The sequence below is a fragment of the Sciurus vulgaris genome, assembly GCF_902686455.1.
Source record: "Sciurus vulgaris genome assembly, chromosome: 1".
In the NCBI taxonomy this organism is placed as follows: Eukaryota; Metazoa; Chordata; class Mammalia; order Rodentia; family Sciuridae; genus Sciurus; species Sciurus vulgaris.
The window spans coordinates 124,814,435-124,841,688 of record NC_136461.1 but is presented as its reverse complement, the minus strand read 5'-3'; the positions used below and the strand labels follow the sequence as shown (position 1 = coordinate 124,841,688).

At 36.9% G+C, this 27,254-nt stretch overlaps 1 protein-coding gene across 1 annotated transcript in view; it reads right to left on the bottom strand.

Moving 5' to 3' along the window:
* The window catches only part of SPIDR (scaffold protein involved in DNA repair), a 461,819-nt gene that overhangs the window by 257,603 nt on the left and 176,962 nt on the right, over positions 1-27,254 (bottom strand).

Here is a 27,254-nt window from a genome sequence, read left to right as displayed (position 1 = left end):
CTCCACTCAACTCACCAGATACAAAATATATACCCCAAAGGCCCTTCCGAATGCTTAATTCCTCCAGTCACACCCTACCCGCTTTCAGTTATATACTGACTCTCATAACCCTATCATTTCACCTCTGAAAGTTCTTGTATTGTCTCACACATCTTAACCATAATAGTTTTTTTATATATATTTTTAAATATTTTTCAGTTGTCAATGGATCTTTTTAAATTTTATTTTACTTATTTATACATGGTGCTGAGGATTGAATCCAGGGTCTCACACATGCCAAGCAAGTGCTCCACCACTGAGCCACAACCCCACCCCCATAATAGTTTTTAAATCCATGTCTGGTTTTAAACATCAGTGCACGAGGGCTCGGGTTATAACTTACTGGTAAAGTGCTTGCCTAGTATGTGCAAGGTCCTGGGTTCAAGCCCCAAAAATGGGGGGAAAAATCACTGAATTATTTTTAGTTTATTTTAATAAACATACATCTGTTCCTCAATTTTTGGTTTAATTTTTACATGAAAGGTAAAGAAGAAGTTAAAACAGAGGTGAGACAACACACTAGATGACTCTGCCATTTTCACATGTGCCTGGTACAAATAGGGAGGACTAGGTGCAGAGTTTGGCTGCCACTGTTCAGGTAGTCTTCCAAGAGGTTCTCCTAAACTACAGGGTGGGGACAAAGAAGAGAAAAATGCAGTTATTCTTGTCTTCTGAGTAGCATTTCAGACCTATATTGCTGTTTTCAAGTTATAAAATATTTCCTTTTTAAATAGTCTCTTTTGTGTACACTGTCATTTCCATAGTAGATGAAGAGAATCTATGAAATAATTACTTTCAGAACATAAAGTTGCTTTCTTGGAGGTCCAAAGGAACTGAAAACAGTATTAAAGAATTAGTTTTCTATGATTTAGTGTTTTTAAAGATTTTTAAAAATAATTAGTGTCTAAATTAGTTTCACAGTAAATGACAAGAGACACAAACCATATCATCTCAGAGTGAAAGATTTTGAATGTTGTTATGAGTTTGTTACTTAATGGTGTTCAGCAAATCAATTTACTTATGTTATGGAAACTCTGAAATGGAAATGACAAATTCTACTTATATCCCACAAAACAGAACATAATGAATTAACTCTGTTGGACTGCATTCTCATTTCTTTTTAAATTAAATCAATTCTTTCTAAAATCCTTAAGATTTTACATAACAGAATAAAATCAAACATTTACTTTTTTTCATTGCCATGGATAAAACTCTGAAGCCAATTAGAAAAGAATAGAAATTTGGAACTCCATGTTTATATTATTGACTTGTCTGAAAGAGAAATATGCAAAACGACAGACAGATGGGTTTGCACATCTCCCAAGGCAAAGAGCTGCCCCTAAATCCTATCAGAAAGAGGCCTCACACTCAGAACCACCATGAAGAATGATGATGAGATTGGGGCTGGGATAATCATTTAGGTAGTTCTCACCTTTACATTAGTCTTAAAATATCCTGAAAAGAGCTAAAGATGATATTTTTAGTGAGAAAATTATTAAGTAAGCTCATAATAAAAACATTTGTTTTCAAAATCATTACTTTTAAATTGTCCTCAGAATATATACTCATGAATTTTGTATAAACATTAAAAGAAGAATTATTTTATGAAAAAATTTATAATACGCTAAGAATCTGTGATCAACTATGTAGAAAACAGGACCTCTATTCGGCAGTCATTAATTCTTCCTTTCGGTTAGTTTAGAAAAAAAGTAGGTTAGAAAAAAATAAAGCAAGTCCTTCTTCCTTCCAATGGGAACATGTATAGGCATAGCATGTGATTTGAATTCACAGAACAAGAAGAATCTATTTCTAATACCTTTTAAGCAATAATAAATCAATATTCAATTGTAAAGTCTAATATTTTGTTCACATAAATTATTTAACCTGATGGGCCACAGTTGTGAAGTGGACCTCCTGTGGCCAGCACACCTTCCCTGTTCAAGTGTAAACAGACTATGCTGGTGACCAGGACTCAGGGCTGTGCATGTTAGAATGTCCTGACCAGAAAGCAAGGAAATTTTAAACAGTGAAACTCTTGTTTGCTTTTCTAATCTTTACCTTTTTGATAACAAATACAAATGAACCAATCAGAAGGCTGCCTTAGATATGAAGCATTCCATTCATTCAATAATGTTTAATATTTAACTATGAGTTTACTGTTTCATCCATAACGTTCCTTACTGGACTTCAAAACTGCCTTGTATATCTGGGAAGTTCGTGTTATTGCCTCAAAATTACTGATTTTTGACATAAATTTCTGGCATACAATTTCTCTGAAGTAAATAAACTTTGCTCTAAGATGGAAAAAGTCTCATCCCTATGACTTCACGTCATTTTCCCTATTGGTGTAATCTCAGCAAGCAGTGATTTACTTGAACGTTTGATATCCATACTATTCTGCACAACTATGTTACAATTTTATGTGGAATTTTCACCCGAGTTTTGACAATTTTCTGTTCAATCACTGGGTGAAGTCAAAGGCACTTCAGTTATAATTATGTTTCTATAGTGTCATAGAAAAACCTGTAGGAATAGTTGGTTCACGTAAGTCTAGTCTATCTATTATTTATTCTCAGTTACCCTGTGAAAAGGTACAAAGCAGCTATTATCTACCATGTTACAAAGGCACCTCATGAGGTTCAAGGAAATGACTGTAAATGTGATTTTGGGTCTTAAACTCTGATAAGTGCAAGCTCAGTATTCTTTCTACCCAGATCCTTCGAATCTACGGAATCGAATTTCTCCTTGGCCCAACTGGCCCCTCAACCCAACAATACTCTGCTGCAATGAGGTCACAACCCCTCCCTCTGAAGCTACATTGTGACTGGTCACAATGTAGTATATATGCTTGAGAAATGTCAGATACCAGCCCTTTACCTTGGTTTCTTGAGTCTCAAAATCAGACTGGGTAGGGTTCATCATTCTAGTCCATCTTCAGAGAAGGAAGGTAGAACAGGGGTCAAACCAAACCTATGGCAGCCCTTATATATGGTCATCTACAGTCAGCTATGACTTTGTTAGACAAGTGTGACTGTGCTACGCTGGTTACTTTCCATAAATCTCTCTGATTGGGTTTCTTGGTATAGAAAATGAGGATGATAGAAACTAAAATCTACAGGGCTACTATGATGTTAAAAGAGATCCAGGAATTGGGCAGTATACTTGGCATATGTGAACACTCATGTAAAACTTCACAATTACTGCTCTTGTACTATTTTTAAGTCCAGTGATTATTTGGGGTGTCACTGAATTTTGGAACCCTGTAAACTCAAAGATTTGGACTTTAAAACAAAGAAATTATTTGACCTTAATTTAATCTTATCATCAGAACTGAGTTTTACTAATACTCTAAGTTCTATGAACATTTCTACAGATATCGAATGCCACTACATTCAGGTGTTACTACACAAGTATGCATTTTTGTTAGATAATTAGTGAACTGAAACACACATCAGAGAATAAGTAGCCAAGAATAACTCTTAATTATTATTTTATGAAGTAATTGTTATGATAAACATACGTAAAAGAAAGAAAATAAATTTAACTATGTAGGTGTGTGTGTTGGTAGGGATTCAATGTTGTGATCTGGAAATGAGTTGTACTTCAAAAACTTCTGTTATCACAGGAATATTCAGAGGTTAAAATTAATTATTAGATCATGAAATCTGTAATGTAATCAGTCCCACCTAGTTTGACTAGACTAACTGGGTGGCAACTGTAGGCAGATGGGACATGGCTGGAGAATAGTCATTGGAGGCGTGCCCTGTGAGGGCTCACCTTCCCTATTGCCCCTTCTCACCCCCTGGCTTCCTGGTCACCATGAGTGGAGCAACACTTGTCTGCCATACCCTTTCATCATGCTGTTCTATCTCAACTTAGGCCCAGAGCAATACAGTTGGCCAACCATGGTGAATCTCTGAAACCATGAACTAAAGTAAACTTTTCCTCTTCTAAGTTGTTCTCATTGGGTGTTTTGGTCACAGCGATGAAAAGCTGAGTAACACAGAAATTGGTAAGAAGTGGGGTTTTGACTATGCCTACACTGATCAAGTGGCTCAGAAGCCTTTGGAACTGGTCTGAAGAGGACTTTGGAGATACAGATTGGAAAACCTTAGAATGTTTTAAGGAGAGCTTAACTGGTAATTGTGGCAGGGGATTAGAACAACAGAATGCTAAAAAGGATGTGCACAGTCAAGACTACGGTCATGAAATGACAGAGAGGAATGAAGACTCTATTGGGAACTGGACTACAGGCCATTTGTGTTACATTCAGGCAATGAAGATGTACACATTTTGTCCACAGCGTGATTCTTTGTGTGAGGCCAATAAAGATGGACTTATTAATCTGATAAAGGAAATTTCAAGGAAGCACAGCATTTAGTCAGTGGCACGGATACTGCAATTGGCTTTAAGCCAGGTTTACTGTCACAATCAGGAGCACAAAGCACAGCAGAATTTTAAAAACTTGCAATTTGGCCAGAAAATTGCATGTAAAATTGGGGCCAAGGAAGGTATGGTTGTTGAAGAGATAATAGTCATAAAAGAGATGTTAAGTAATTTGTACAGAGACAATAATAAAGAAGGCTTGAGGTGTCTCAGAAATTGGCAAGACCACATCCATCACAAGTGTGAGTATAAAAGTAAAAAATCCTTTAGGAAGAGACAATTGGGGCGCCCTGCTCACAGGTAGTCCTAGAAAGGTGTTTCACTGTGCTCAGACACCTAGCCAGACACTCAGGGGTCACTGCAGCCATGGTCCCAGTGGGGCCAGCTACTACTTGAGCAAGTAGCAGACCTAGTGTCATCCACAGGATGGAAGTTCTGCAAGGCTGCAGGGTGCTCAAATTAGGGAGTCAAGGAGGTTTTCACTGAGATTTCAAGGAAGGCCTGGAAGACCTGGCAACATGTAGCAGGGCTGGAATTTCTGAGAGTTGTCCCTGAGAAGTTGATGCATGAAGCAATGAAGGTAAAGCTGAAGCTGGAATGGAGACACTCAGGAATTAGGAGATGCCAGTAATATGGGGCAGTTTGCAAAAGGAAAATAACTGATTACCAAAAGCCAGGGAAACAGAAAAGCCATGATTGCTACAACAATGAAAGTCAAAGGGTGTGGCTGCCAAAGCCCTGCTGAGATCACATCTTATCACCATGTACCCCAGATGCCCAGTATGGAGATTGAGAACTTGTTTGACCATCTGATTTTGGTCTTCTTTTGGTCTTATCCATTCTTTCTATGCCCTTATTCCTCCCTTTAGGAATGGGAATGGTTCTTCTTGTGCCATTATATAATGAATATATGTAACTTGTTTTTGTTCATTATTGAGGCTCCTAGTCAAGAGTCTGCCTTAAGTTTCAGATGAGACTTTGCTCTTGAATTCTGGGCAATATTGAAACTGTTAAGACTACAAGGGCTCTTGAAGATGGACTAAATACATTTGCATTGTGAGATGGACATGAGATTTAGGGGGCTGGAGTGAAACGTTATGGTTTGGATATGATGTGTCCGCCCCCTAAAGTTCCTGTATTAATGCAGGAATATTCAGAAGTGAAGATGATCAGTTTATGAGAGATATAACCCAATCATACCATCTTAGTTTGAATGGATCAACTGGATGATAAGTGTACACAGATAGGTGTGGCTGGAAGAGGTGGTTCACTGGGACCATGTTCTGGGAGAGGCCCCTTCACCTCTCTCTGCTTCCTGGCTCAATGAGCAGAGCAGTACTCCTGCACCAAATTCCTTTGTTATTAGGTGCTGCCTCAAGGTGGTACCAGAGCAATGGAGTCAGCTAATTGTGAACTGAATCTCTGAAACTGTGAACTGAAATAAACTTTTCTCCTGTGAGTTGTTATTGTCCGGTATTTCAAACACAGTGAAGAAAAGCAGAACAACATGTCTATGAACTCTAAAATAAGGCTGTATTTCTAGCACCATTTTAGTAATTTTTAAGAGAAAAATCAGGTAGGAGATCAAACATGGCGGACTAGAGGGAGGCTGCGTTCCTTCTTGCTCCATAACTCGGGTTTCAAGCAGAGGATATCTCTTTCTTGGTGAGGCAATTTTTGCTGCTTATCGATCCCCTGCTGTTTACCCCATTTGTCTACTGTGATCTCCTGCAGTCTGCCAGCATATCAACACCTTTTTGAGTGCAGATTGCTCACACTGTCTAGCACCAACCATCCACCATTTGCCTGCTCCTGCCCATCCCCTGCTTTTTACCTACCCATCACCCACTGCCCTAGTTTCACCTGCCTAACGTCCAAAAGCAGCCAGAAGACTGAGTACAGACTGCCAGTGGGGCGCCAGTTGCCTGCTCTTGCCTGGAAGTTCACTGTTACAGTACCTGCAGGTTTGGTTACATGTGGCTGCTGTCATTTTGAGACAACAGCCAGGACCTGCGGACCTCGAGCTGGACTGACTAAACCCCATCTCCAGGACCCCTCATCCCAATCAACCACTCCCTGCCTCCAGGACTCCCAGACTGACTAACTGCACCCCACCTCCAGGAACCCACAACCAGACCCACCACACCCAGCCTCTAGGACCGCAACCGACCACACCCACACCCTGTGCTGCAGTTGCCAACACAGCCAGATGGAAGCCAGAGCAGCCATCTTGGATAATCCTGGAAGCTGTAGCTCCCATCTTTAGGCGGGGCACATCTCATCCTGAGCTGCCTGCTGGAGACTTGAAGCTCATTGTCAGATACCTCATATATCATGCTACTGAAGACTAGGAGGTTTGAATACTATATGACTGTTACAGTGTAGATTTCTTTTTCCCTCCTTATTGAAAAATTTTAAATTTTTATTTCTTTATTTTTCTTACTGTCTTTTCCTTTTGTTTACCTGTTCCCTCAGTCTCTTTCTTCCTTTTTGCTTGCTAGCAATCAACTTCTTTTGATTATACTCTCAAGCTTTCTATGATCTAGAACTTCTGTACACTCTTTTCTTATCCCATTAACAGCTACATCCTATACCCCGCCCTATCCTCTTTGTCCTTATTGCAAATCTATTTGTTATACTATAGATAATAATTGAACTCATTCTGTTTATTATGACAATATTGTTAATGTACTCATAGGGGCTGTTAGGTTTAGGGTTGCATATTGTCTGAACTGGGCACTGCTAATATTGATCTCCCCCTTAAAGAAAAGGTTTTGCAAACCTGTAGGGTCACCGTAAGTCTATACGGGGGAAATTGCAATACCCCAACTCTGTACTGCTAGAGGGGAAGATACATGAACAACATGAAAAAACAAGGAAGAAAATGATCCAAACAAACCTAGATTCTATATTAATAGAAGCCAGTGACAGTATGGTAGAAAAAATATCAGAAAAGGAGTTCAGATTATACATAATTAAAATGATTCATGAAGCAATGGATAAGAGAACAAGTGCAGTCAATGAATGAACACACCAATAAGCAGTTGAAAGAGCAACTTGGGGAGGCAAAAGATCATTTCAGCAAAGAGATTCTCAAAAACAAAAACAAAAACAAAAACAAAAACAAAAAAATTTGAAATCCTTGAAATGAAGAAAACAATAAACCAAATAAAAACCTCAATGGAAAGCATCACCAACACAATAAACCACTTGGAAGACAGAACCTCAGACAATGAAGACAAAATATAAAGTTAAAAATAAGGTTGCCTAAACAGAGAAGATGGTAAGAAATCATGAACAGAATGTCCAAGAACTATGGGACATCATGAAAAGACTAAATTTAAGAATTATCGGGATTGAGGGAGGCACAGAGATACAAACCAAAGGAATGAACAACCTATTCAATAAAATAATAGTAGAATATTTCCCAAACCGGAAGAATGAAATGGAAAATCAAATACAAGAGGCTTAGAGAACACCAAATGCACAAAATCACAACAGATCAACACCAAGGCATATTATACCGAAAATGCCTAACATACAAAATAAAGATAGGATTTTGAAGGCTATGAGAGAGAAGCAGGAAATTACATATGGGGGGAAACCGATATGGATAGCAGCAGATTTCTCAGCCCAGACTCTAAAAGCTAGAAGGGCCTGGAAAAACATATTTCAAGCTCTGAAAGAATATGGTTGCCGGCATTTCCACCGCGGCGGTGCGCCGCGACCGGCTCCGGGAGGGCTGGGAAGGCCCGGTGGGGAAGACAATTGCTCATGCTGACATCGAACTTGACATCCTCCTCTCTCAGCCGGCTTGGAATGCCAGGACATTCGGCTCTCTGTCCTTCCTTCTGCAAAGGCGTGGCATGAATAGATGATGGTGTTGAAGAAGTGGAACGTTTTTCTCCTGCACCGCTGCCAAATGTCAAGCCTGTAGTAGGACACATCTGTTCGTCTCAAAGTGGAGGGGGTGCATTCGTGAAGGATCTTCGAGGAAAACCATGGAATAGGAGGGAGTCCCAGAGACCCTTCCAATGAGACACCTCTCTCTCTCTCTCTCTCTCTCCCTCTCTCTCCCTCCCTCCCTCCCCCCCCCTTTTCCTTTTCCTTTTCTTCTGGGAATCGAGACCCCCCCCCCGAATTTAAATAAAGAATAACAAACAGCGAGAAAAAAAAAAAAAAGAATATGGTTGCCAACCAAGAATCCTACACCAGCAAAACTAACCTTCAGAAATGAAGACAAAATAAAATCTTTCCATGATAAACAAAAGTTAAAAGAATTTACAAATAGAAAGCCTGTGCTACAGAATGTTCTCAACAAAGTATTCCATGAGAAGGAAATGAAAAACAACAATGTAGGTCAGCAAAGGGAGGAACTACCTTAAAAGAAAAACCATTCAAAGGAGAAACCAAGTTGAGTTAAAGAACAAAAATATGACTGAAGGACTGGGAATACAAATTATATCTCAATAATAACCCTGAACATTAATGGCCTAAACTCATCAATCAAAAGACACAGACTGGTAGAGTGGATTAAAAAGAAATACCCAACAATATGCTGCCTTCAAGATTCTCATCTCATAAAAATAGATATCCACAGACTAAAGGTGAAAGGATGGAAAAAAACCTACCACGAACATGGACCCAGTAAAAAAGTGGGGGTTTCCATTCTTATAGCAGATAAAGTGGACTTTAAGCCAAATTTAGCCAGAAGGGATAATAAAGAAGGACATTTCATACTGCTTATAGGAAACATAAACCAGGAAGACGTAACGATCATAAATATTTATGCCCCAGACAACGGTGCAACCATTGTACATCAAACAAATCCTTCTCAATTTCAGGAATCAAATAGACCACAACACAGTAATGCTGGATGACTTTAACACACCGCTGTCAGCAATGGATAGATCTTCCAAAAAAAAAAAAAAAAAAAAAAAAACTAAACAAAGAAACCATAGAACTCAATAACACAATCAATAACCTAGACTTAACAGACATACACAGAATATTCCATTCATCAACGAGTGAATTTACTTTTTTCTCAGCAGCACATGGAACCTTCTTGAAAGTAGAGCTTATATTATGCCACAAAGCAGCCCTTAGGAAATGCAAAAAAATAGAGATACTGCCTTGTGTTCTATCAGATCATAATGGACTGAGAATAGAAATCAATGACAAAATAAAAAAGAGAAATTACTCCAACACCTGGAGGCTAAATAATATGCTATTGAATGAAACATGGATAACAAAAAACATCAGGGAGGAGATAAAAAAATTCTTAGAGGTCAATGAGAATGACGATAAAACATCAAAATCTCTGGGACACTATGAAAGCGGTGCTAAGAGGAAAATTCACTGTGTAGAGCTCTTTCCAGAAAAGAATGAAAAGTCAACAACTAAATGACCTAACATTACAGCTCAAAGCCCTAGAAAAAGAAGAACACAATAATAGCAAAAGTAGTAGAAGACAGGAAATGATTAATATCAGAGCTGAAATCAATAAAATTGAAACAAAAGAAACTATTCAAAAAATTGACAAAACAAAAAGTTGGTTTATTTGAGAAAGTAAACAAAATAGACAAACCCTTAGCCACACTAACAAAGAGATGGAGAGAGAAAACTCAAATTACTAAAATTCGTGATGCAAAAGGAAATATCACGACAGACATCACTGAGATACAGAACATAATGAGAAGCTACTTTGAAAATCTATATTCCAACAAAATAGAAACTATCAAAGACATTGACAAATTTCTAGAGACATATGCTCCTCCCAAACTGAACCAGGAGGACACACATGATTTAAACAGATCAATATCAAGCAATGAAATAGAAGAAGCCATTAAAAACCTACCATCCAAGAAAAGCCCATGACCAGACGGATTCTCAGCCAACTTCTACAAGACCTTCAATGAAGAACTCATTCCAATACTTCTTAAAGTATTCCAGGAAATAGAAAAGGAGGGTACCCTACCAAACTCATTCTATGAAGCTAATATCACCCTCATACCCAAACCAGGAAAAGACACATCAAGGAAAGAAAATTTTAGACCAATATCCTTGATGAATATAGATGCAAAGATCCTTCACAAAATATTGGCAAACTGTATCAAAAAACATATTAAGAAAATTGTGCACCATGGTCAAGTGGGGTTCATCCCTGGAATGCAAGGATGGTTCAACATTCGTAAATCAATAAACGTAATCCATCATGTCAATAGATGTAAGGATAAGAATCATATGGTTATTTCAATTGACGCAGAAAAAGTGTACGACAAAATGCAACACCCCTTCATTCTGAAAACACTAGAAAAAATAGGGATAGTAGGAACATACCTGAACATTGTAAAGGCTATTTATGCTAAGCCCATGGCCAACATCATTCTTAATGGAGAAAAACTGAAACCACTCCCTTTAAAAACGGGAACAAGACAGGGATGTCCTCTTTCACCACTTCTATTCAACATTGTCCTCGAAACTCTAGCCAGAGCAATTAGGCAGACTAAAGAAATTAAAGGGATATGAATAGGAAAAGAGGAACTTAAGCTGTCACTATTTGCAGATGACATGATTCTATATTTAGAGGATCCAAAAACCTCCTACAGAAAATTTCTAGACCTCATCAATGAATTCAGCAAAATAGCAGGCTATAAAATGAACACGCATAAATCTAAAGCATTTTTATACCCAAGCGACAAAACTGCTGAAAGGGAAATGAGGAAAACAACCCCATTTGCAATAGCCTAAAAAAAAAAAAAAAAAAAAAAAAACTTGGGAATCAATCTAACCAAAGAAGTAAAAGATCTCTACAATGAAAACTACAAAATGTTGAAGAAAGAAATTAAGAAGACCTTAGAAGGTGGAAAGATCTCCCATATTCTTGGATAGGCAGAACTAATATTGTCAAAATGGCCATACTATCAAAAGTGCTATACAGATTCAATGCAATTCCAATTAAAATCCCAATGATGTACCTCACAGAAATAGAGCAAGCAATCATGAAATTCATCTGGAAGAATAAGAAAACCATAATAACTAAAGCAATCCTTAGCAGGAAGAATGAAACAGGGGGTATCGTAATACCAGAACTTCAACTATACTCCAAAGCAATAGTAACAAAAACAGCATGGTATTGGTACCAAAATAGACAGGTAGATCAACGGTACAAAATAGAGGACACAGACACAAACCCAAATAAATACAATTTTCTCATACTAGACAAAGAGGCCAAAAATATGCAATAGAGAAAAGATAGCCTCTTCAACAAATGGTGCTGGGAAAACTGGAAATTCATATGCAACAAAATGAAACTAAACCCCTATCTCTCACCCTGCACAAAACAACTCAGAATGGATCAAGGACCTTGAAATCAGACCAGAGACCCTGCATCTTACAGAAGAAAAAGTAGGTCCAAATCTTCACCTTGTTGGCTTAGGATCAGACTTCCTTAACAGGACTCCCATAGCACAAGAAATAAAAGCAAGAATCAACAACTGGGATAGATTCAAACTAAATAGCTTTCTCTCAGCAAAGGAAACTATCAGCAATATGAAGAGAGAGCCTACAGAGTGGGAGAATATCTTTGCCACTCATACTTCAGATAGAGCACTAATTTCCAGAATATATAAAGAACTCAAAAAACTCTACACCAAGAATACAAATAACCCAATCAACAAATGGGCTAAGGATATGAACAGACACTTTACAGAAGAAGATCTACAAGCAATCAACAAACATATGAAAAAATGTTCACCACCTTTAGTAGTAAGAGAAATGCAAATCAAAACTACACTAAGATTCCATCTCCCCCAATTAGAATGGCGATTATCAAGAATACAAGCAACAATAGGTGTTGGAGAGGATGTGGGGAGAAAGGTACCACTCATACATTGCTGGTGGGGCTGCAAATTAGTGCAGCCACTCTGGAAAGCAGTGTGGAGATTCCTTAGAAAACTTGGAATGGACCTACCATTTGACCCAGCTACCCCACTCCTTGGCCTATACCCAAAGCACTTAAAATCAGCATACTACAGAGACACAGCCACATCAATGTTCACAGCTGCTCAATTCACCATAGCCATATTGTGGAACCAACCTAGATGCCCTTCAGTTGATGAATGGATAAAGAAACTGTGGTGTGTATATATATATATATATATATATATATATATATACACACACACACACACACAGACATACACACAATGGAATATTAATCAGGTATAAAGAATAATAAAATTATGGCATTTGCAGTCAAATGGATGAAATTGGAGACTATCATGTTAAAGTGAGATAAGCCAATCTCAAAAATCCAAAAGACAAATGATGTCACTGATAAGCGGATGATGACACATAATGGGGGGTGGGAAGGGGGGAAGAATGGAGGAAGGAGGGACTGTATAGAGGGAAAAGAGAGGTGGAAGTGGTGAGGGTAAGGAAAAAATAACGGAGTGAATCAAACATCATTACCCTATGTAAATGTATGAATATGCAAATGGTATGCTGTTACTCCATGTACAAACAGAAACAACATGCATCCCATCTGTTTACAATAAAAATGAATTAAAAAAAAAAAAGAACAGAAAGATACCAAAAAGTGGTACCAAATTTATACCATGACAGCTTAAGAACTGACTTCCTGAACAAGACCCCTAAAGTGCATGAAGTAAAATGAAGAATTAATAAATGGGATGGCATCAAACTAAAAAGCTTCTTCTCAGCAGAGGATATAAACAATCATGTGAAGAGAACCTATAGAATGGGAGAAAATCTTTACCACACGCACTTCAGATAGAGCACTAATCTCCAGGATATATATAGAACTCAAAAAACTTAACACCCCAAAAAACAAATAACCCAGTCAATAAATGGGCTAAGGAACTGAACAGACAATTCAAGAAGAAGAAATACAATTGATCAACAAATATAAGAAAAAATGTTCAATATCTCTTGTAATTGGAGAAATGAAAATCAAAAATAAGATTTCATCTTGCTCCAGTCAGAATGGCAATAATCAAAAATACAAGCAACAATAAATGTTGGTGAGGATGTGGATAAAAACGTTACACTCATATATTGGTCGTAGGACTGCAAATTGTTGCAACCACTCTGGAAAGGAGTATGGAGAGTCCACAAAAAACTTGAAATGGAACGACCATTTGACCAAGTTATCCCACTCCTTGGTTTATACCCCAAAGGACTTAAAATCAGCATACAATAGTGACACGGGCACATCAATGTTTATAACAGCTCAATTCATAATAGCTAAACTATGGAACTAACCTAGATGCCCTCCAACAGATAAACAGATAAAGAAAATGTGGCACATATACATAATGGAATATTACTCAGCCTTAAACAAGAATGAAATTATGGCATTTGCAGGTGAATGGATGGAGCTGGAGAATATCATGCTAAGTGAAATAAGTCAAACCCAAAAAACTAAAGGCAAAATGTTTTCTCTGATAAGCTGATGCTGATTCACAATGGTTGGGAGTAGGGGTGGAATGAAGGGACTTTGGATTGTGCAGAGAGGAGTGAAGGAAGGGAGGGTGTGTGGGGATGGGAAGGACAGTGGAATGAGATGGATATTATTACCCTATATATACATGTATGATTATACTACTGGTATGACTCTGGACCATGTTTGGACAGAGGAAGAAGAAGTTGTGCTCCATTTGTGTACAATGTGTCCAAATGCATTCTACTGTTATGTATAACCAATTAGAACAAAATTTAAAAAAAAAATTTAAAAAAAGGAATAGAAAGATACCTAATAAATTATCTAACATTATATCTCAGGACCTAGAAAAAAAAAACAAACCAGTATCAAAATCAGAGCTAATCACTGAAACTGAGATTTAAAAAGACAATTCAAAAAATAAAAATGAATGAAACACAAAGTTGGTTCTTTGAAAAAAACTTTAAAAAATGGTAAATCCTCAGTCAAGCTAAAGAGAGAAAAAACTCAAATGTTAAAATCCATAATGAAAAAGGAAATATTACCATAGATACTACTGAAATAGAGGACAATCAGAAACTATTTTGGAAATTTTTAAATATACATATTTATATTTTTTTAGTTGTCAGTGGACCTTTATTTTACTTATTCATATGTAGTGCTGAGAACTGAACCTGGTGCTTCACATGACAGGCATGTGGTCTACCACTGAGCCACAATCATAGCCCTATTCTGAAAATTTATACTACATTAAATTAGAAAATCTGGAAGACAGTGACAAATTTTTAGACATACAACCTATCCAAATTGAATCAGGAGGAGACAGAAATTTTAAAGAGATCGATTTTAAGTAATGAACTTGAAGAAGCCATCGAAAGCGTACAAAGAAATGCCCAGGAAAAGATGGACTTTCAGCAGAGTTCTACCAGACCTTTAAAGAACTAACACCAATCCACCACAAATTATTCCATAAAATAGAAAACTAGGAAATGCTTCCAAACACATAGTATGAAGCAAATATCACTATGATACCAAAATCAGACACATCAAAGAAAGAAAATTTCAAACCAATATCCTCGATTAACAATGCAAAAATTCTTAATAAAATACTGACAAGCAGAATATAAAAATGCCTTAAAAAGATAGTGCACTATGATCAAGTAGGTTTTCCCAGGGATATAAGTTTGCTTCAATCAATAAATATAATCCATCACAGAGACTTAATAATAAGAATCACATGATTATGTCAATAGATGCAGAAAAAGCATTTGACAAAATACAACATTCATTCATGCTTAAAACACTAGAAAAAATTGGGATAGAAGAAACATACTTAAAAATTATAAAAGATGGTAGGTGTTGTGGTGCAGGCCTGTAATTCCAGTGGTTTAGGAGCTTGAGGCAGGAGGACTGTTGAGTTCAAAGCTAGCCTCAGCAACTTAGTGAGGCCCTAAACAACTCAGTGAGACCCTGTTTCTAAATAAAATATAAAAAAAGGGCTGGGTATGTGGCTCAGTGGTTGAGTGATCTTGAATTCAATCCCCAGACCCACTCCTGCCAAAAAAAAAAAAAAAATTGTAAAAACTATACATGACAAACCAAAGGTGAAAGAAATTAAAGGGATACAAATAGGAAAAGAAAAACTCAAACTATCACTATTTGCCCAGAACATGATTCTATTATTTAGAAGATCCAAAACATTCCACTAGAAAACCTCCAGAACTCATAAAGGAATTCAGCAATGTAGGATATAAAATCAACACCCATAAATCAAATGTGTTCCTATATATCAGTAATGAATCCACTGAAAGAGAAATTAGGAAAACTACCCCATTCACAATAGCCTCAAAAGAGGTGAAAGACCTCTACAACAAAAACTGCAGAACACTAAAGAAAGAAATTAAAGAAAACCTTAGAAGATGGAAAGACTACTTATATTCTTAGATGGGCAGAATTTATATTATCAAAATAGAAATATAAAATGCTATACAGACTCAATGCAATTAGTATGAAAATTCCAAAGATGTTCTTCTTAGAAAAAGCAGCCACAAAATTCATTTGGAAAAATAAGAGGCCCAGCATAGTCAAAACAATCCTTAGGAAGAAAAATGATACAATAGGCATCACAATACCAGACCTTAAATTGTACGACAGAGCCATAGTAACAAAAGCAGCATGGTATTGACACAGAAACAGAGGTGAAAACGGATGGATCAGAATAGGAGACACAAAGGCATACCCACACAAATACAGTTATCTCATACTAGACAAAGGTGCCATAAACATACATTGGAAAAAAGATAGCCTCTTCAACAAATGGTGCTGAGAAAATTGGAAATCCATATGTAGCAGAATAAAATTGAAGTTCTATTATCTCACCCTGCGCAAACTCAACTCAAAGTGTATGAAGGACCTGGGCATTAGACCAGAGACCCTGCACCTACTAGAAGAAAATGTAGGCCCAACTCTCCATCATTTCAGCTTAGAAAACAACTTCCTCAACAAGACTCTTAAAGCACAAGAGGTAAAACTGAAAATCAATAAATGGGATGGCATCTAACTAAAAAGCTTCTCAGCAAAGGAAATAATGAAAAATGTGAAGAAAGAACCTATAGAATGGGAGAAAATATTTGCCACATGAACCTCAGAAAGAACATTTATCTCCATCCTAGATATATACAGAACTCAAAAAACACCCCAAAACAAATATGCCAGTCAATAAAGAGGGAGAGGAACTGAACAGGTACTTCTCAGAAGAAGAAATAAGAATGGTCAACAAATACATGAAAAAATGTTCAACATCACTAGCAATTAAAAGAAATGCAAATTAAAACTACACTGAGATTCCATATCACTCCAGTCAGAATAGCAATTATCAAGAATACAAGGAACAATAAATTTTGATGAGGATGTGGGGAAAAATGTTCACCCATACATTGCTGGTGGGACTTCAAACTGGTGAAACCACTCTGGAAAGCAGTATGGAGATTCCTCAGAAAACCTGGAATGGAACCACCATTTGACCCAGTTATTCTACTCCTCAGTATATACTCATAGGACTTAAAATCAGCATACTACAGTGATGTAGCCACATCAATGTTTACAGCTGCTCAATTCACAATAGGTAAGCTATGGGACCCAATGCAGATGCCCTCGCATAGATGAATGGATGAAGAAAATTTGGTATATATACAAATGGACTATTACTGAGCTACAAAAAAGAATGACTTTATGACTTTTGCTGGTAAATGGATGGACTTGGAAACTCTCGTGCTACATGAAATAGGTCAGTCCCCCAAAACCAAATTTTGATTGTTTTTGCTGATATGTGGAAGTTATGCCACAATTAGTGGGGAGAGGGTAAGAAGAGATATGAAGTAGATTAGACAAAGGAGAAGGAAGGTAAGGGAGGGGGGATGGGAAAAGGAGACAGTGGAATGAATCTGACATAATTTTCCTATGTACTTATATGAATAAACCATAGTGAATCCCACCATCATGTATATGCATAAGTAGTCCTAACTAGAATAATCTATATTTTGTTTGTAAAATTATATCAAAATGAATTCTACTGTCATACATAACTAAAAAGAACCAATCATGATATGAAATGCCTAATAATAGTACTTTTAAAATTTAGTTATTTAACTATCTTTACAATAGTCATTATTTATTATTCTGGTTTCAATTGCTATTTGCTATCTTTTAATCTCACATTAAAAGATTCTGTCTAGAAATTATTTTGTAGGGTAGATCCACTGGTAATGAATACTTTCAGCTTTTATTTATCTAGAAATGTCTTAATTTTGTCTTTTCTTGAAAGATATCTTTGTGGTTATACAATTTTGGTCCACAGTTTATTTCAAGACTCTAAGTATGTAATCCCACAGCCTTCTCACTCCCACAGTTTCTGAGGGGAAATCAGGTCCCATTATGGAGGATTCCTTATGCATGATAAGACATTTCTCTCTTGCTATTTTCAATACTTAACCTTTTGGTTCTGGTAATTTTGCTATATGGTGTTGTAGTGTGGCTATCTTTGCGTTTATTTGCTTAGGATTCATTGTCCAACTTGGATATGTAAAATTTTTTGTAAAAGTTGAGGAGTTTTCAGCCATTTATTTCTTCAAATATATTTTTTGTTGTTTCCTCTTTCTCTCATCCTGGTACCACCATTATGCGCAGCTTTCTACATTTGATGTTTGAGTCCCTTGGGCTATGTTAATTTTTTTTTCCACTACGTTTTCTTTCTGCTCCTTGGACTGAATCAGTTTACTTTCTTATCTTCATGTTCACTTGTTTGTGTTCTGTTCAAGGCTACTGTGATAACATCTCTATGACTTTAAGTTATTGTACTTTTTAGTTACAGAATTTCTCTTTGGTTTTTAAATAATTTCAATATTGTTATTTTCATTTTGTTCACATATCATTCCCCCAATTTCCTTTAGTTCTTTATCTGTTGTTTTCTTTAACTTATTGAACATATTTGGACAGCTGATTTCACATCTTTGACTAATAATTCCAATGTTTGGACTTCCTCAGGGATGGCTTATGTCAAATTATATTTTTCCTGTGTTGGGCCATACTTTACTGTTTCTTTATGTGTTTTGTGATTTTTTCTTTTTTTTGGGGGGGTTGGATATCCGAGTAGAATTTTGTGGGGATTCTGGAAATCTAATTCTTCCACTTTAGGAATTGCTGAATCAGTACAGAAAAGGTATAGATTTGTACATCATTTCCCTTAGTTGCTCTCTTCACCCCTTGCCTTAGATTAGGAAAACAATAGCCATTTGTTTGCTAACATTTTGTTCCCATGTCTCCCTGTTTCTCCTTTCCTCTACTGGAAATCATAATGCACACTGCATCAGACTTGAGCAGTCCTACAGTAGAGAAACTGGTTCACATTTGAGCAAGCATTTTCAACATTATTTGAGCAGAGAACACTATGGTTGTATTCCTATGCATGCCCTGTGGAAAAGTATCATTGACTACTTTCTTCCTTGTGGAAGGATGAATGATTACTTCCTTCTCTTCCTCCCCATTCCAGTCTTTCAGATTCTATAGATTATTCCCATGGTCTTCACTGTTTTCCTTTTCACATTGCATTATTTTTCTTTCCTATTCATTTCCTCTCAAGATACCCAGTAATTTCAATGGAAAGAGATTGATTTCTTGGCTGTTCCAACAGGAAGATAACCCTAGCCAGTAAACAAACCTTCCATCTTTAGCTCTGCTTTGCTCCTAGCATTAAGACCCAATAATTGGGGCTGGGGATATAGCTCAGTTGGTAGAGTGCTTGCCTTGCAAGCACAAGGCTCTGGGTTCAATCACCAGCATCGAAAAAAAAAAAAGAGCCAATAATTGCATTTTAAGGAATCATAGGAAGAAAATATAAAGTAGGAACTAAAGCATATTTGAACAAATCTGTGGACTCTGCCTCAGTCCTCTGGCACTTAACACATATGTGTTACACTGAAAACATGGAACAGACAGAAATTCTTTTTTGGCATAATGATCTCTCCTATTTTTACTGAGGGATTTAAAATGCGACTGTTCCCCACAAATTGTTCCTAAGCCTCCCCAGTTGCAAACGTGACATTATCATTTACTTATTTGCTCAAGCCAAAATTTTAGCTGTCTTCCTTGTTTTCTGTTTTTCTGTCCCAAATCATATCAAACTGGATCAACTAATCCTGTTGCCTTGAACTTTAGAGTATATTCCAAATCGACTGTTTATTTAAATCTGAGTCTGAATCATCACTTCTTTCACATGTGGGCTTCTCCCAAAACCTCCTATTAGTCTTTGGCCTTCCACACCCAGTCATACCCCACAGACTAAAATAAAGGGTGAATCAGACCATATCCTTCCTCTTCTGGACAGTGTTCAGCTCTAACACTGTACACAGGTACTGCAGCCTCACTTTCTCCCACTCCTGCCTTGGAATTTTCACTTAGTCCATATAGCACTACATAAATCTCTGAATATATCTTACACTCATGCCAATCTGGCTTTCTGATCTTTACTCATATAGTCTCCTCTACTTCAAATGGCCTCATAGTCCCTTCCCTTGGTTCTTTCCAATTGAGCCCTTGTAACTTAGATAAGGTATCACCAACTCCAGGAAGATACCTGATACCATATCTCTCAACCTGTTCTCTGCCCAGCACTGTATCTGTGCGAATGTGTGCGCACACCTACACACACATAACCACCCACCCCTACTGAACTAACTACCAGTTGTGCTTACTTCCTCAGTGTTCTTACAACCTCTATACAGATCCTATTACTATATTTACCAGAATCTTTCAAAATTGTTTATAAATTACCTTGTTCTTCTATCATAATGTGAACTCCATATAAGGCAGAGAAAATTTGTCATTGGTTTGGAATACTGTTCTCCCATTTTCTAGCACTAGGCCTATTATATAATAAGTAAATATTCAATAGATTTTTTAAATGCATATAACAATTAAGTCTTCCTCTTCAAATAGGGAACAAATTAATGCTGGCCAATATCTTCATGATGATTTAGTTCTCAACATTAACCATACAGTTACTGATTATTTGCTATGTCCAAGTATTATTCTAGGCAATGTGAATACAGTAGTGAAATTTTTAAAAAATTTTATCTTTGCTCTTTGGATATACATAATAGTAGAGTGTTTTTTGACTTATTATATACATATGGAATATAACATTCTAATTAGTATTCCATTCTAGCAGTTGTATATGATGAGGAGGTCATTGGTCATGTATTCAAATAGGCACATAGGAAAGTTCTGATTCATTCTACTGTCTTTTCCAATACCTCCTTTCCTTTCCTTCCTTTTTGTCTACTCCAGTGAACTTCTACTCTCCCTTCCCCCCTTATTGTGTGTCAGCATCCACATATCAGAGAGAACATTCAGCCTTTGGTTTTTCTGGGACTGGCTTATTTCATTTAGCATGATAATCTCCAGTTCTATCCATTTACCAGCAAATGCCATAATTTCATTCTTCTTTATGGCTTAATACTCCATTGTGTCTATATACCACATTCTCTTAATCCATTCATCTGTTGAAGGGCATCTAGGTTGGTTCCACAGTTTAGCTATTGTGAACTGAGCAGCTATAAACATTGATGTGGCTGTGTCACTGTAGTATGCTGATTTTAAGTCCTTTGGGTATAGGCCAAGGAGTGGGATAACTGGGTCAAATGGTGGTTCCATTCCAGGTTTTCTGAGGAATTGCCAGGCTGCTTTCCACAGCGTTTGTACCAATTTGCAGTCCCACCAGCAATGTGTGAGTGAACATTTTTCCCCACATCCTCATCAAAATTTATTGTTCCTTGTATTCTTGATGATTGCCATTCTGACTGGAGTGAGATGGAATCTCAATGTAGTTTTGACTTGCATTTAACTAATTGTTAGCGATGTTGAACATTTTTTCATGTATTTGCTGACCATTCTTATTTCTTCTTATGTCAGGTGCCTATTCAGTACTTTTTGCCCATTTATTGATTGGGTTGTTTTTTTGGTGTTAAGTTTTTTGAGTTCTTTATATATCCTGGAGATTAATGTGTTGAGGTATGGGTTGTAAAGATTCTCTCCCATTCTGTAGGTCCTCTCTTCAGTAGTGAACATTTTTTGATTTGGAAGTTTTAGCCAAAGCAATTAAACAAACCAGAAAAGGAATTTTAGGTACTGGGAAGAAAATAAACATTATTGTAAGAGATATAACTACAAACAAAATTTTCATTATCTAAAGCAAATTGATAAGAAAGTCTTTTGCATCCCCACAAACAAGTTGTAAAACAGAAGCTGTTACCCAGTAAACAGAAAAAGAAAATTAAGGATTCAATTTTAACAAGGAACTATGCTGTGAGGTTTACACAAGGCTTAATAACATAAAGTCACAGCAACAAAACGTATACCCTCTAACCTAGTGAAACAGTACTTAATATGCAGTCTAAAAATAATCTGAAGTCTGAACAAAGCTATACATGCAACAATGTCTACAACAGTTATGACAGTAAAACAAACCAACAACCCCTAATATGATCCACTACATGATGAAAGTGTGGAAAGAATTAAAACAATTTTATACTACAGATTTAATCCAGGGCCTCACACATACTGGGCATATGGTTTGGATATAAGGTATTCCCCAAAGGCTCATTTGCGCAGGAATTTTCAGGGATGAAATTGTTGGATTGTGAGAGTTGTAAACTAAACAGTAGATTAATTTATTGATATGGATTAACTGGGTGGTAACCGGGTACATGAAGTGTGGCTAAAAGAAGTACATCATTGGAAGTCTGACTTTGGGTTTCATATTTAGTACGTGGTGATTTGAGTTCTCTTGCTGCTTCCTGGTTGCCATGTCCTGAGCTGCCTTCTTCAGCCATGCCCTTCCACTATCATGTATTCCCTTTGGGCTAAGAGCTGTGGAGTCAGTGGACCATGAGCCAAAATAAACTTTTCTAGGTTGTTCTTGTCACATCTTTTGGTCACAGTGATACAAAAGATGACTAAAACAGAAACTGGAATGGAGAAATGGTGCTGCTGCTGTGACTAACTTGACCATGTGGTTTAGAAGCTTCTGGAGCTCGTTTGTGGGGGGAGGAATATTGAAAGGTTTAGAGATGCAAGATGGAAAACCTTTAAAATGTTGTAAGCAGAGTTTAATGGGTGATTCTGGTGGGAGTACAGAAGACCAGAATGTCAACTGGACTATGGACTGTAAAGACTGGACTCATGAGGTTTCAAAGGAGGATGACTCTATTCAAAATTGGACTACAGGCCATCCAAATTATGTTGTGGCAAAGAGGTTGTCGACATTTTGCCTATATCCTGAGACTTCATGTGAGGCTAAATTTAAGATGATGGACTAATTAATCTGATGGAAGAAATTTTAAGGCAGCACAGCACTCAGGTGATGACATGGATATTGCTGGCAGGTTCCAGCCAAGTTTACTGTTATAATCAGGAGCAGAAGCCAGAGCAGAAAGAACTGAAAAACTTGGAGTTGGTCAGAAAAGTTCAAGTAAAACTGGGGCTAAAGAAGATGTGTTGTTAAGGATATTACGCCCTTCTTGCATAGAGGAACCTAGGAAATTTTTAAATCAGGCACTCATAGGCTTCTATAGCCAAGGTCCCAGGAGGCTTGGCTATTACACAGATGGCAGCAGATCTTGGAATCGACTATGTGGTGTTGGTTCAGTAGGAATGCAGGATGCTGGAGTCAGGAGTTCATGAAGGCTTCCACTGAGATTTCAAAGGAAGATCTGGGAAACCAGGCAAAGTGAGGCAGGGTTGGAATTCCTGTCTGCAGCCCCTGAGATGGCAAGGTGTAAAGATGTGAAAAGAAAGCTTAAGCTCCAGTGAAGAACCCCAAGATTAAGAGCAGCCAGTATTATGGGACATATGCTGTGGAAAGCTGCATGAATCAAGCAGAGAAGAGTCAAGAGAGAGAGGCCGTATGGTTTGAAACCAGCAAGGCCAGAGGGGTAGAGCTATACAAGTCTTTTGGAAAGAACATCACAATGCCATGTGCCCCAAATGCTGGACATGGAGCTACCAGACCTGTTTATCCAGCTGAATTTTGGTTCTGCTTTGGGCCTATCCCCTCATTCTATGCCACAATTTCTCCCTTGTGGAACAGAAATGTTTAATCTGTGGCATTATATATTGGAAATATACGTAACTTGCTTTTAATCTTGACAGGGAAAACATCTGAGTTTGCCCAGTCTTAGAAGACATTTTGAACTTGAACTTTTGGGTAATGCCTGGAAATGTAAAGACCATGAGGACTCCTGGAAATGGACTTAATGTACTCTGCATGATAAGATGGGCCTGAGCTTTTGGGGGCCAGGGGTGGAAAAGTATGGTTTAGATATCAAGTATCTCCCAAAAGCTCACATGTGAGACAATGCAAGAATTTTCAGAGGTGAAATCACTAGATTATGAGAGGTACAACCTAATCAGTAGATTAAACCACTGATACAGATTAACTGGGGAGTTACTGGGTAGGTGAGGTAGAGCTGGAGGAGGTAGGTCACTAGGGGTATGAATTTGTAGTTTTTATTTTGTTCCTGGTGAGCAGAATTCTCTGCTTCCTGGTTGCCTTGTCCTCAGCTGCTTTCCTCTGCCATGCCCTTCCACCATGATTGTCTCCCTCATCTTGGGCCTAGAGCTATGAAGTCAGTCATCCATGGACTGAACCTCTGAAACTGAGCCGAAATAAACTTTTCCTCCTCTGAGTTGCTCTTGTCAGGTTTGTTATAGCAACACAAAAGCTGACTAAAGCATATCCTCAGCCCCAACTAAAACCATAGGTTACTATGATAACAACAGATAAAAAGAAACAAAACCAACTCATATTTTTTTTGTCCAGGAATTTCTATTTCTAGAAATATCCTAAGAACACATCAAAAGGGCATATCAGGATAATTTATTTAATAGTCCAAAATGGAAAGCAACCTTAAAACCTCTAAGTAGGAGACTGTATAAATTATGATGTCCATAAAGTGAAATATAAATAGTCATTTAAAAGACTATTGAGTTTACTGATATATGGGGAAAGTTAGCTTTCACTTGTCTCCCACATAAGGATATGTTTCTGATGGGGAACAAACTATCTAGGTTAACCAATAAATATTTTTGAATGAATGTCTAAGTATGTTAAAAAAGGTCCTGATTATCGCTATCACATTCTTATCTTTTTTTGGTCCTCATTATTGGCATCAGATTTGGTGGTAGAAAATAATCAACCATATGTGTCCTACCTCCCATTCCCCCCAAATACCATCATAAAAATTCCTTAATTTGCTTTTTAAAAAAATCCATATTCAATTTAGTGAGCTGTTTCAAGCTTTCACTTTCCTTCAGTAGTAAAAGTTGTTTATTCATTAGTTAATGAATGCTTAAAATCTGTGATTGAACATGGGATTCATTATATTTTTATGTTTGAATTTTTACAGATTAATGAATTTTTTATGTTACTTATTATGTGATTTTATTACTATTTCATAATGCAACTAATCCTAGGCAAGGCAATTTATTCATATTCATTTTCAGATTGGTAGAGTCAAAGTAACATTATATCCAATAGGGATTTGGGGTAATTTATTAGAAATATAGACAGGGCTCTCAGCTCCTTGAAGTCAGTAGCCATTTTACCTAAATTCACATTTACTACTAAAAGACAAATAGGAGCATCTAAAGCCCATTGATTTTTCTTTAATTGTTCTTGTATAAAGAAAGTTTAAATGAATGTAAAAGGTTTTTAGAGGGAGAAGAGTAGACAGCCTACAAGGAAAAATGTATATACTATGACTTGCCAGGTTTCCATTTTTAAAAAAGACTATTTAGTCCTTTTAATAATTATTTTGACTTATTTCAATTAAACATAAGCTATTTTTAGTGGCATCCAGATTAACTTCAGTTACTGTTTAAAGCGTTCCTAATTAAACATCAGAAACTTCTACAGTATTATGAGCAATGCCCTAAATCACCTCTACCATCATATTCATATCCTTAACTCTCAAGCACTACTCATCCATCCATCTCTATTCCTAAGTGCCTAAAAAGTACTATTATTAAGTTTAAAAAGTTGTTTTTTAAATACTAATTTTAAAATCTAAACTTGTATATAACAACATCTAACAGAATTCAGAAAACTATTTAGAAGTTTGTCAAATTAGCTTGACCTGACAATGTGGGAGCAGAGAACCAAGTGATAAACCTGGTCACAGAACTGAAATATTCAGCAGAAAAAGTGTTCACTGTTATAACAGTATTAGGGACAGAACTGTGTCCCTGAAAAACTCCATTATTGAAGCTCTAAGCCCAGATCTTTTAAAGAGGCAATTAAACTAAAATGAGGCCACAAGGGTGGGCCTCAATCCAATTCAACATGGTCACTGACACAGACACCAGGCAAATGTGCTCATCAGCAGAGACCCTGAAAAGACATAGCAGGGGTATAGTTTTCCAAGAGCCAAGGAGAGAGACTTCAGAGGAAGCCAATCCTGCTACCACAATGATTTTGGACTTCTAGACTCCACAACTGGCAGAAAAATATCTCTGTTGTTTAAGAAGATGGGGTGCCATCTGTGGTATTTTGTTGTGCCAGAATAGGCAGACTAACAAACAGAATGTATAATTTATTTGCCCACTAATGAGAAGGTGACCATTTGGTACTGCTCCTCCTAATCCAAGAAATCCCAATTACTGTCACGAGGCCCACTTTATGTGATATAAATCTTAGTCACTGTTAAACTATCACACATTGTAAAATATATAGGAATTTATTTAGTCTATCCCATGTTGAGCTACTTAGGCTGTTTAGATTTTAGGAATTTCATGCAAAACATTTTAACAATACACTTTGTAGGATAATGTCCTTAAAGTAAAAGTTCTATATCAAAGTATATTCACATTGATGTTTTGACGTATTACTGAAGAAGGTACCAATTTACACTTCCAACAATTGTGAATGAATAGTATTTGCCAATTTTGCTTTGTATCACTGATACTTAGAAGAACAAACTTTTTTCATGTGTTTGTATTTATTAAGTATATCTATAGATTTGTTTCCTTTTTTTAAGGTGGCAATTTTGAAAATGTTAGGTCAAATGTTAGGTCAAATTACATCTATTTCAGAGATATTCACTTCTATCTGGTATCATCTGGCTTGGTAAGCACAAGCATTCCAGTTAGTCTTCCTAGAGAACAAAATGCATTTTCCATTGGATGGTGTGGTACATAAAAACATGAAGACCTCACAACATATCATTTTGGGGGCAAATATAGGTTTTCCTGTCACTTTTATTTTTCAGCCTATACTCCAATTATGGAACAAAAAAAGGTCAAAAATGAAAACAAAGGAGTAGAAAAGAGAATGAGGAACAGGGTAGAGAGAGGGCAAGCAAACCAGAATTCAACACTGCAAGGGAACCAGAAGTTCTCACGCAAGTAACCTCTGGAAAACCATGTGAAGGTCACTGCAGACACCAAGAAATACAGATCATTTGCTATGGATTCCCTAAAAAGATTTCTCCTTTGGAAGTATGAAGTTCTATAAGTCAATGCCAAATCTATGAGTCTAATAAGTTCGTAGATGAATGAAACTATTAAAAATTGCCAAAAATTTAATAATTGTCTCTTAAAGCAAGGCTGCTCAAACTTTCTCTCAAAAGCAATAAATTTTCCTCTTTTCATGGTGAAAATTTATATCCCATTCAAATGAAAGCAAACATGTATAACTGAAAATAATTTCTGATCCAATAATGAGCATTTCTGTTCCTGAAGTTCAAATTCTATTATGTATTAATTCATATTTTCATCCTTCCCCCTTAAGTGGCCTGCAAAATAATACCAAATT